Source organism: Dipteris shenzhenensis, chromosome 25, assembly GCF_047967505.1.
Source record: "Dipteris shenzhenensis isolate YYH24624 ecotype China chromosome 25, Dip_SZ_1.0, whole genome shotgun sequence".
Lineage (NCBI taxonomy): Eukaryota > Viridiplantae > Streptophyta > Polypodiopsida > Gleicheniales > Dipteridaceae > Dipteris > Dipteris shenzhenensis.
In genome coordinates this window covers 24,571,056-24,578,473 of record NC_141620.1, presented here as the reverse complement: position 1 = coordinate 24,578,473, position 7,418 = coordinate 24,571,056, and the positions used below count along the sequence as shown (strand labels likewise).

The 7,418-nt window shown below is 42.2% G+C and overlaps 1 non-coding gene across 1 annotated transcript; it reads right to left on the bottom strand.

Annotated features, from left to right (window-relative positions):
* Positions 1-5,288: 5,288 nt before the first annotated feature.
* Positions 5,289-5,395, bottom strand: LOC147885645 (U6 spliceosomal RNA). Its single transcript, XR_015543513.1, has one exon. It is a non-coding gene; the product is annotated as a U6 spliceosomal RNA (small nuclear RNA).
* Between the last annotated feature and the right edge of the window lie 2,023 nt (positions 5,396-7,418).

The following is a 7,418-nucleotide window of genomic DNA, read 5'->3' as shown; positions in this document are numbered from 1 at the left end:
ATCGACGTGCTCAAAGAAGCACATTCCAAAATAGCAAGCGGCCATGCTGATGTTATAGCACGTAAAGTGCTATAGGTTGGCCTTTGGTGGTCGACTCTCTTTGAAGATGTAGCTAAGTTTATCAAGTGATGTGACCCTTGCCACAATGAGAGCAAATCCCACATAAAGCGGACATGATGTCCCTAATGGGAATATTAACCAATCAACCCTTTGAGAAATGGGACATAAACTTTATTAGATTGATAAGCCCAATGGCTGAAGGAACATGGGCTAGATACATTATTTTGGTCATAGGTTATTTCACCAAATGGGTGGAAGGGAGAGCCACAAGAAAAGCTGGTGTGCAATCCACCGCTTATGCGAGCAAGTCATCGCACGGTTCAAGTATCCCTCAGTATTGGTCAGTGACTGAGGAGCTCATTTCCTCAATGAAACTATATTGATCGTGACTATTGAATTCATGATCATAGATAGAAAGTCAACGCATACTACCCCAAGGCAAACGCTTGGCTGAGAGCTCGAACAAAATGTGCTATAGGATTATAACTTGCACGGTTGAAGCCAGTCGTACCGACTAGGAGCACAAGCTCATTACAGCCTTATGGGCCTCTTTACTTACATATGCTCGAAGCATATCCTCAATGATCTGGTTGACCCTTTCAGTTTGACCATCACTCTATGGATGATCCGGGGTGCTCATATTCAATGAAGTTTCTAACCTCTTAAACACAACCCTCCAAAAATGGCTGTTAAATTTGCCATCCCGGTCACTAACAATACTGGCTAGTAGCCCATACAGCCTAGCCTTTTTGGGTGGAAGCAGTTATGCCAATGGAATATGTAGTGCCTAGCCTCCGTATCAGTCAAGGAAAGGCTCATAGAGAATGCCTTGGTGGAGCACTTAATTGATCTTGAATGGCTAGACGAGACAAGATTGCTTGCAGCCTATTGCCTCTGGGTGGAGAAGGCACGGTGAAAAAAATGGTTCATCTGCAATTTTCAAAAACAAGGGCTTTGAGGAAGGAGATCTCACAATCCTCTATAGTATCCGCAACACAAGCATAAGCTTAAATATAGGGGCATGGGTCCCTACTGTGTGGTGGAGATTACTTTGCAAGAGGCATGTTGAATAGCTACCCTGGACGGAGTAGAAATGGATGGCTACCTCAACGGGAGTAAATTGAAAAGATACTACTGCCCCCTCACCCTGTAGACCCTCCAGGCCATCCATAGGGAAAAGGAGCTGAAGACCGAGGTGGCCTGAATGAAACGTCACGTCCTCAAAGGAGCCAAGGCATGTAATGCCAAGATCAAAGAACATAAGCAAATGACCTTGCTTAAGGCAACACTAGAACATCTAGGACTGATTGATGAACTAACAGTAGATCTAGCTAGGATGAATGTCTGATTGTAGGGTCTGAGCTTACACATCTAGACACTCCTGGATCTGGGAGCGAGCCATAACTTCATCTCCTGCGAAGTATGCAAAACGCTGCAAGTACCCCTAAACCTTACTATGGCTTTAGTCTGCGCCATCAACAGTCAACTCTTAAGCACATTAGGGTATGTAGACTTGAAACCAATGGTTGTTTGCCAAGAAGTAGAGATTTGTTTTTATGTTCTCCCCACATAGGCAACCGATGAATAGATGATATTGGGAAGGACTTGGTGCTATGCTATGAATTGCCAAATTGACTGGAGGGCTAGAATATCATCTCTCATGAATGGGGGGAGGATTGAAGTAATTCGGCTTTGTGAATAACATTCCACTTCCCCCATAGTACCACCACTCGCTAGAGGCAAGGGAACTTTAATTGAAGGCGATTCTTGGGCCCTAGCAACCTCCAACACTCTTGTCCTTGACCCATAGAAGGAAGTCCATACTCGAAAAGTACAAAGTCCTAATCATAGTGATAGCAGAGTTGCACCGCAAGCTACTCTGCCACCCCTACCACCCACCTAGAAATGCCATGAACAATAGGTGCAGAAGCTGTTCTCTGTGCTCAACACCAGTTCAACACGCCAGTTCAACAGTAGTCGACGGCAAGAAAGGACCAAATTATGGAAAGGGCCTCCAATCCCCTCTTGGCCTACACCCACATGGACAACCCCCTCTAAGAGAAGAACTCAACGTCGCCAATTGCCTTGACTACTAGGACTGAATCCACCACTCCAAGCATAGCAGCCCCACAATTGTGCGTCACCACAAAGCTCTTGGAAGCCTAGGGCTATTACCAAGGTAAGCAGGCCACTTGGGTCCAAAAACTTCTAACAGCACCAAATACATGATCCCAACTCACTAGGGTTCAGAAGGTAGTAACACAAGAAAATGTGTGAACCTTGAATGCAGTTCCACAAGAACCTACCCTCGAGCCCGTCATGACGGATAGGCCACTAAGCCCCCTAAGTGTCATGATTCCACATATAGTGCAACTCAATGAGAAGGTCACCTAGTTCATTGAGGAAGCAACACAAGAACCAGCCCCTAGAAAGGGGGTAGTTACACAAGAACCTTCCTCTAGGCTCGTTTGCATGCCATCAAAGGACATCTTACTCACTAGAGCACCCATAGTGCTACTCGGGCATAAACCGCCTACTATAGCAAGGGTCACAGTACCACAAGAACCTATTTCCACATCGGTTATAGCCACACAAGAACTCGCATACCCTACCTCAAAAGAGTTTCATAAGAGTGAATGCCACAATGCCACTATACCCCTGACAACCAGGATGAGGCACAAACTCAACATGTGCTCTTCTTGGTTGATGACATGGTATGTGGTTGCTCGACATTCGTCTCCATTGCATTCCACATAATCATCAAGTCTAGGTGTAGGTGAGTTTGTACGGTAGTCATATCACCACCATGCACCTACAGCTCACAAGTCCTTGGTATGCGAATGAACCCACTCACATTCACAATCAACAGTAGGTGAATACGACCAGTACATCTCTTGTGCATTATCTTCATGTTTTGATTCTTGCACGTTGACCTCACAAGTCCACACGGCACCTAGTCCGCCGTTCACCTCATGTTTCCCTTTGCACGACACCCTTGGCATCCATAACCCCCTCATTTTTCTTTTTTCCTTTTTCCCTTCTTCCGTGCTCTTTCCTCTGTCTCCCCCTCCCCCCCCTCCTTCTTCCTCCCCCCCCCCCACTCTCTCTCTCAAATTTTGACAACTGCTATCCCCACGACCGTTGTCTTTCTGCTATCCCCACGATCGTCACCTTTCTGCTATCCCCATGGCCCATTGCCCTAGCTTCTATCCCACCAACTGTTGCCTTCCTGGTAACCCGACTGATTGTTGCCATAGCTCCCATCCCGCTGACCGTTGCCATAGCTCCTATCCCCATGACCCCTTATGCCATCCCCCCAACCGTAGGGATACTAAAAACTATAAAAGGCTCCCCTATCCCCTTGGGTCATCACCTTAGCAAAAACAACAAATTGTGTCAAATTTTTGCCAGACCTTCCCCAGCCCTTTGCCCTCTTCTAGCCTGCATTCTTGCTCCCATTTAATGTACTTAGCCTCCTCCTCCTCCATCAACTCTCTTCTCATGCAACTACCCTCCTTTTTTCCCATGGATCTTGAGAACGAATTCTTCGAATTCAAGATAGAGCTCGGCCTCCCCCCCCCCCAATTCTGTAGCCCACTATGTTAGATTCTCACTCACTCACTCTCTCTCTCTCTCTCTCTCTCTCTCTCTCTCTCATAATCCCCTCTCCCATCCTCTCCTCTGTTCACCTCTTTCCTTCCAACCCCCCCCTTCTCTCTCTCTCTCTCTCTCTAGCCTCTCTCCCTCCCCCTCTCTCTCTTTTACTCTCTTTACCTTCTCTCCCTCCCCCTCTCGCTGTCTTCTTCCCTCTCTCTCTTCTTTTCTCTCTATAATCTCTCCCTGTTTTCTCTAATTCTCCCTAATATCCACGTTTACACCATGAATCATGGTGTCCCAAAACTTTTTATCACTACCTTGTGCTAAAGAGGCCACATATTTATGGGCACTTAGACTCTCTAGAAAGTTAAATTTCGTATAACTAATGGGTAGTTTAAGAAATTATGTGTTGCACTATCACATCAACCATTACTCTTAATCTTTGCCCCTGAAATTTTCCATGCATCCTCATTAAATTATGAGGACCAAAGGTGGGCTGCCACATTGTCAATGATAGATAGCACATACAGGTGTAGTCCTCATGATAAACCTCTACCTTAGTATACTTTTCAGTACCATTAAGTAGCAACACGTACACTGCGTGTACATGTTTTTGTGGAGGTTTATTTTTGGCTTTAGCTCCGACCTATTTGTTTTTAGGGCAGTTCCAAGTAGCATGATATTTGCCCAAACATTTAAAGCAAAGATTTTCCTACTTGGCCCTTTCATAATCCTCTTTCTTCAAGAGAGAATATTTTTGTGTTTGAGGTTCCTTAGGTGGTGCGCCTGAGAAGCCTCCTTCTTGAAGTGTCTCTTCCTTTTCAAATTGGAAAATTTGTTGAAAATGGAATAAAACCTATTTGTTCCAAAGCTCCAACTTTGGATTTCCCCATCGTGTCATTGTATATTTGGGCATATTTAATTGCTTCTTCGAAGGTGATGGGAGAAAGTGCTTGGGAGGCTTGTGAAAGTTATGTCACTTTTAAAAGTGTTGTCCAGTGAAAATACCTTGGGAAGACCTACTTCAAGGGGGTTTCACTGGCGAAACTACCTTGATGGCCTACTTCGATGAGGTTTCTTTGGAGAAATCCTTTCATGAAGATAGGTTGAGAGAGGGTTTTCAATGTCACCCCCTATTAAGTAAAAGTTGCAAGAAGGATCTTAAGGGAATTTTCACAGAGATGTCCACTCTACATGTGGGTTTCCTCAAAAGCCATCCCATTAATGATCTTACTCACCATTCCCAAATATTCATTTAAAGATTTGTGTATAAAATAGTCATCACTGCTACAATACTTTGCATATTTCTAAGAGAAACTATGTTTTCTTTCGATCCATTTTTACCATATTTTTACATAGGTGGAAGCTTTTTTTTCCCCTTTTCTTGGATGCTTGGAAGATTTCGCTCAGAAAATGGTCACCCACGACAGGGGGTTGCTCCTAATTTAGATCTCTTGCCACACACCAACTCCCCTTGATCCCATGCTTTGAGAGTCATGTAGGGTAGTGGTCACAAAAGTGATTGCATCCTCCACTCATATGATATCTATAAGGGGAATCCCACATACTCTGACGTTGAGAGCCTTACTGGCCCTCTGTTGTACTCCAAGAGAGTAGCTGAGACAATAAATGAAATTTTGGACCATTTTGCAATTTGTGCGTATCATCCTTATGTAGGGGCCATGCCAATCTTATCTGTATCATTCTAATTTTATCAGACATCTCCACGGAGAGAGAAAGAGAGAGAGAGAGAGAGAGGGAGGGAGGGAGGGACGGAGGGACGGAGGGAGAGAGAGAGAGAGAGAGAGAGAGAGAGAGAGAGAGAGAGAGAGAGAGAGAGAGAGAGAGAGAGAGAGAGAGAGAGAGAGAGAGAGAGAGGGCATTAAAATGTTTCTTCTATGAACTCAATTGCCTTTTATAACTACTGAGGTGTAGACTCCAAAAAGGCTTCAATGGGTTTAAGAAAGATACATTGAACTCAATTCCATATTCCTTCAACATCACCTAAATTAGATTGATTTATAGGCTAATATGTGATTTGGCTATTAGCAATTATGAGGACCACTTGTCCCTTCTCCTCTCATGTGGCATACCTAGGCTTAACAATAACTCCTAGCTATACTAATGTTGAAAATTCCTCTACATATTTGAATTATTTCAAAGTTTGGATAACAAACTCTTAAAATTTATAATAGTTTTACATCCATGTTTTCATTTGCAAGCCATTTGGTGATTAGGTGATATACTATCAACTCATATCAATAAGGTAAATATATTATTGTTATATGGACATGTATTAATTGTCAACAAGGAATATACCTTACCAATGTATGCCAATATATGGATGGGCTGTGTGAATGCCCATACTGGTATGAGGGCCATCCCTGATGTGGTATTTTTATACATATAGATGGTAGACCGCACTAAGATCTTCAAGTTTGAGTTCTTTGGTGAGTGTCTGCTCTCTAATCATCAATTTATATTACAATATCATTGCTCTTTCTAGATTTAGACCAAGAGGGATGGAAAAATCATCATAGTAGGTCAAATCTTAATGTTATGTACCTATGGAAGATTTTGTTATTGCATGATTACTTTTGTATTCGGCACCGAGAAATTTGTTGTAGTGGTTGCCCATTAAGACTATTTATTTGTTATTGGGTCCTTTTTGCTATTGCATTGTTGCTCTTTCTTATCTTTGAATCAATTAGGATGAAAAACATGTCATAGAGGTTGCTATGTAGCATTTCCATTCTTCTAGTTTGTGAATTGGTTGGCATAAGGGAATAGCTACCCTATAAGTGTGTTTGTGTATCAAGAGGAGGTAGTAGCCTTGGTGCTACTAGACTTTTTGGTCTTCCAATAACAAGGGAATTTGAGAACACATCGTGGTTCTTTTTCCATAAGAGCTTAGAATATTGATTACTATAGTAGTAAGGCTTGAGCATAGCATACATGTGCATGGATAGGAAATGAGGGATGAGAGATTAGACACATTGAAATGATATCCTTTGAGATTAGGAAATCATAGGTATGCATTCACAATTTCTTTATTTTTCTTGAAAATTTGACAAAAATTATAGTATGCTATGTGCATCTTCATTTTAATGTATTCATAAAAAGCCCTTAACTTTCCCTTTTTTGGGTACAACTTGCAATCACTTGCAAGAAAATTATGTGTAGGTGCATTTTGTAATCATCTTTTCCACATGCAAAGGGGCATATGCTTCATCGCTTATCAATGCAAAAGATCTATATATATATTTTTCAAAAGGCTCACTGGTGTCCTTCTTACGTGAGTGACATGGCCTCAAATGTAAGTCTATCTCTCTATCTCTATCTCTCTCCCCCATTTACACACACACACACACACAAATTTTGATTAGTAAATGTATCTCACGAAAACACTTGTTTCTTTACACACACACACACACACACACACACATACACACACATACACACACACATGTATACTTCCCCAACTATGAATTATTTTTTTAAGTAACCCCCTATGAAATCTCCCCTTTACACTATCTTTTTAATCAACCCATGCACCAAGCATACTAATCCTCCCATACCTTCACTAATCCCTTCTCAACCCATGCACTCATTCTCTCCTTAATAGACTTGTGACTTAAACTTTATATATATAAAATCTACGAATTTATTTGGTTGTCTATATTCCTAGGTAAAGCGATAACAAGCTGGGGAAAACAAGCATTACTTGTCTACCCAATCATAACTATGATGTTCTAACATCT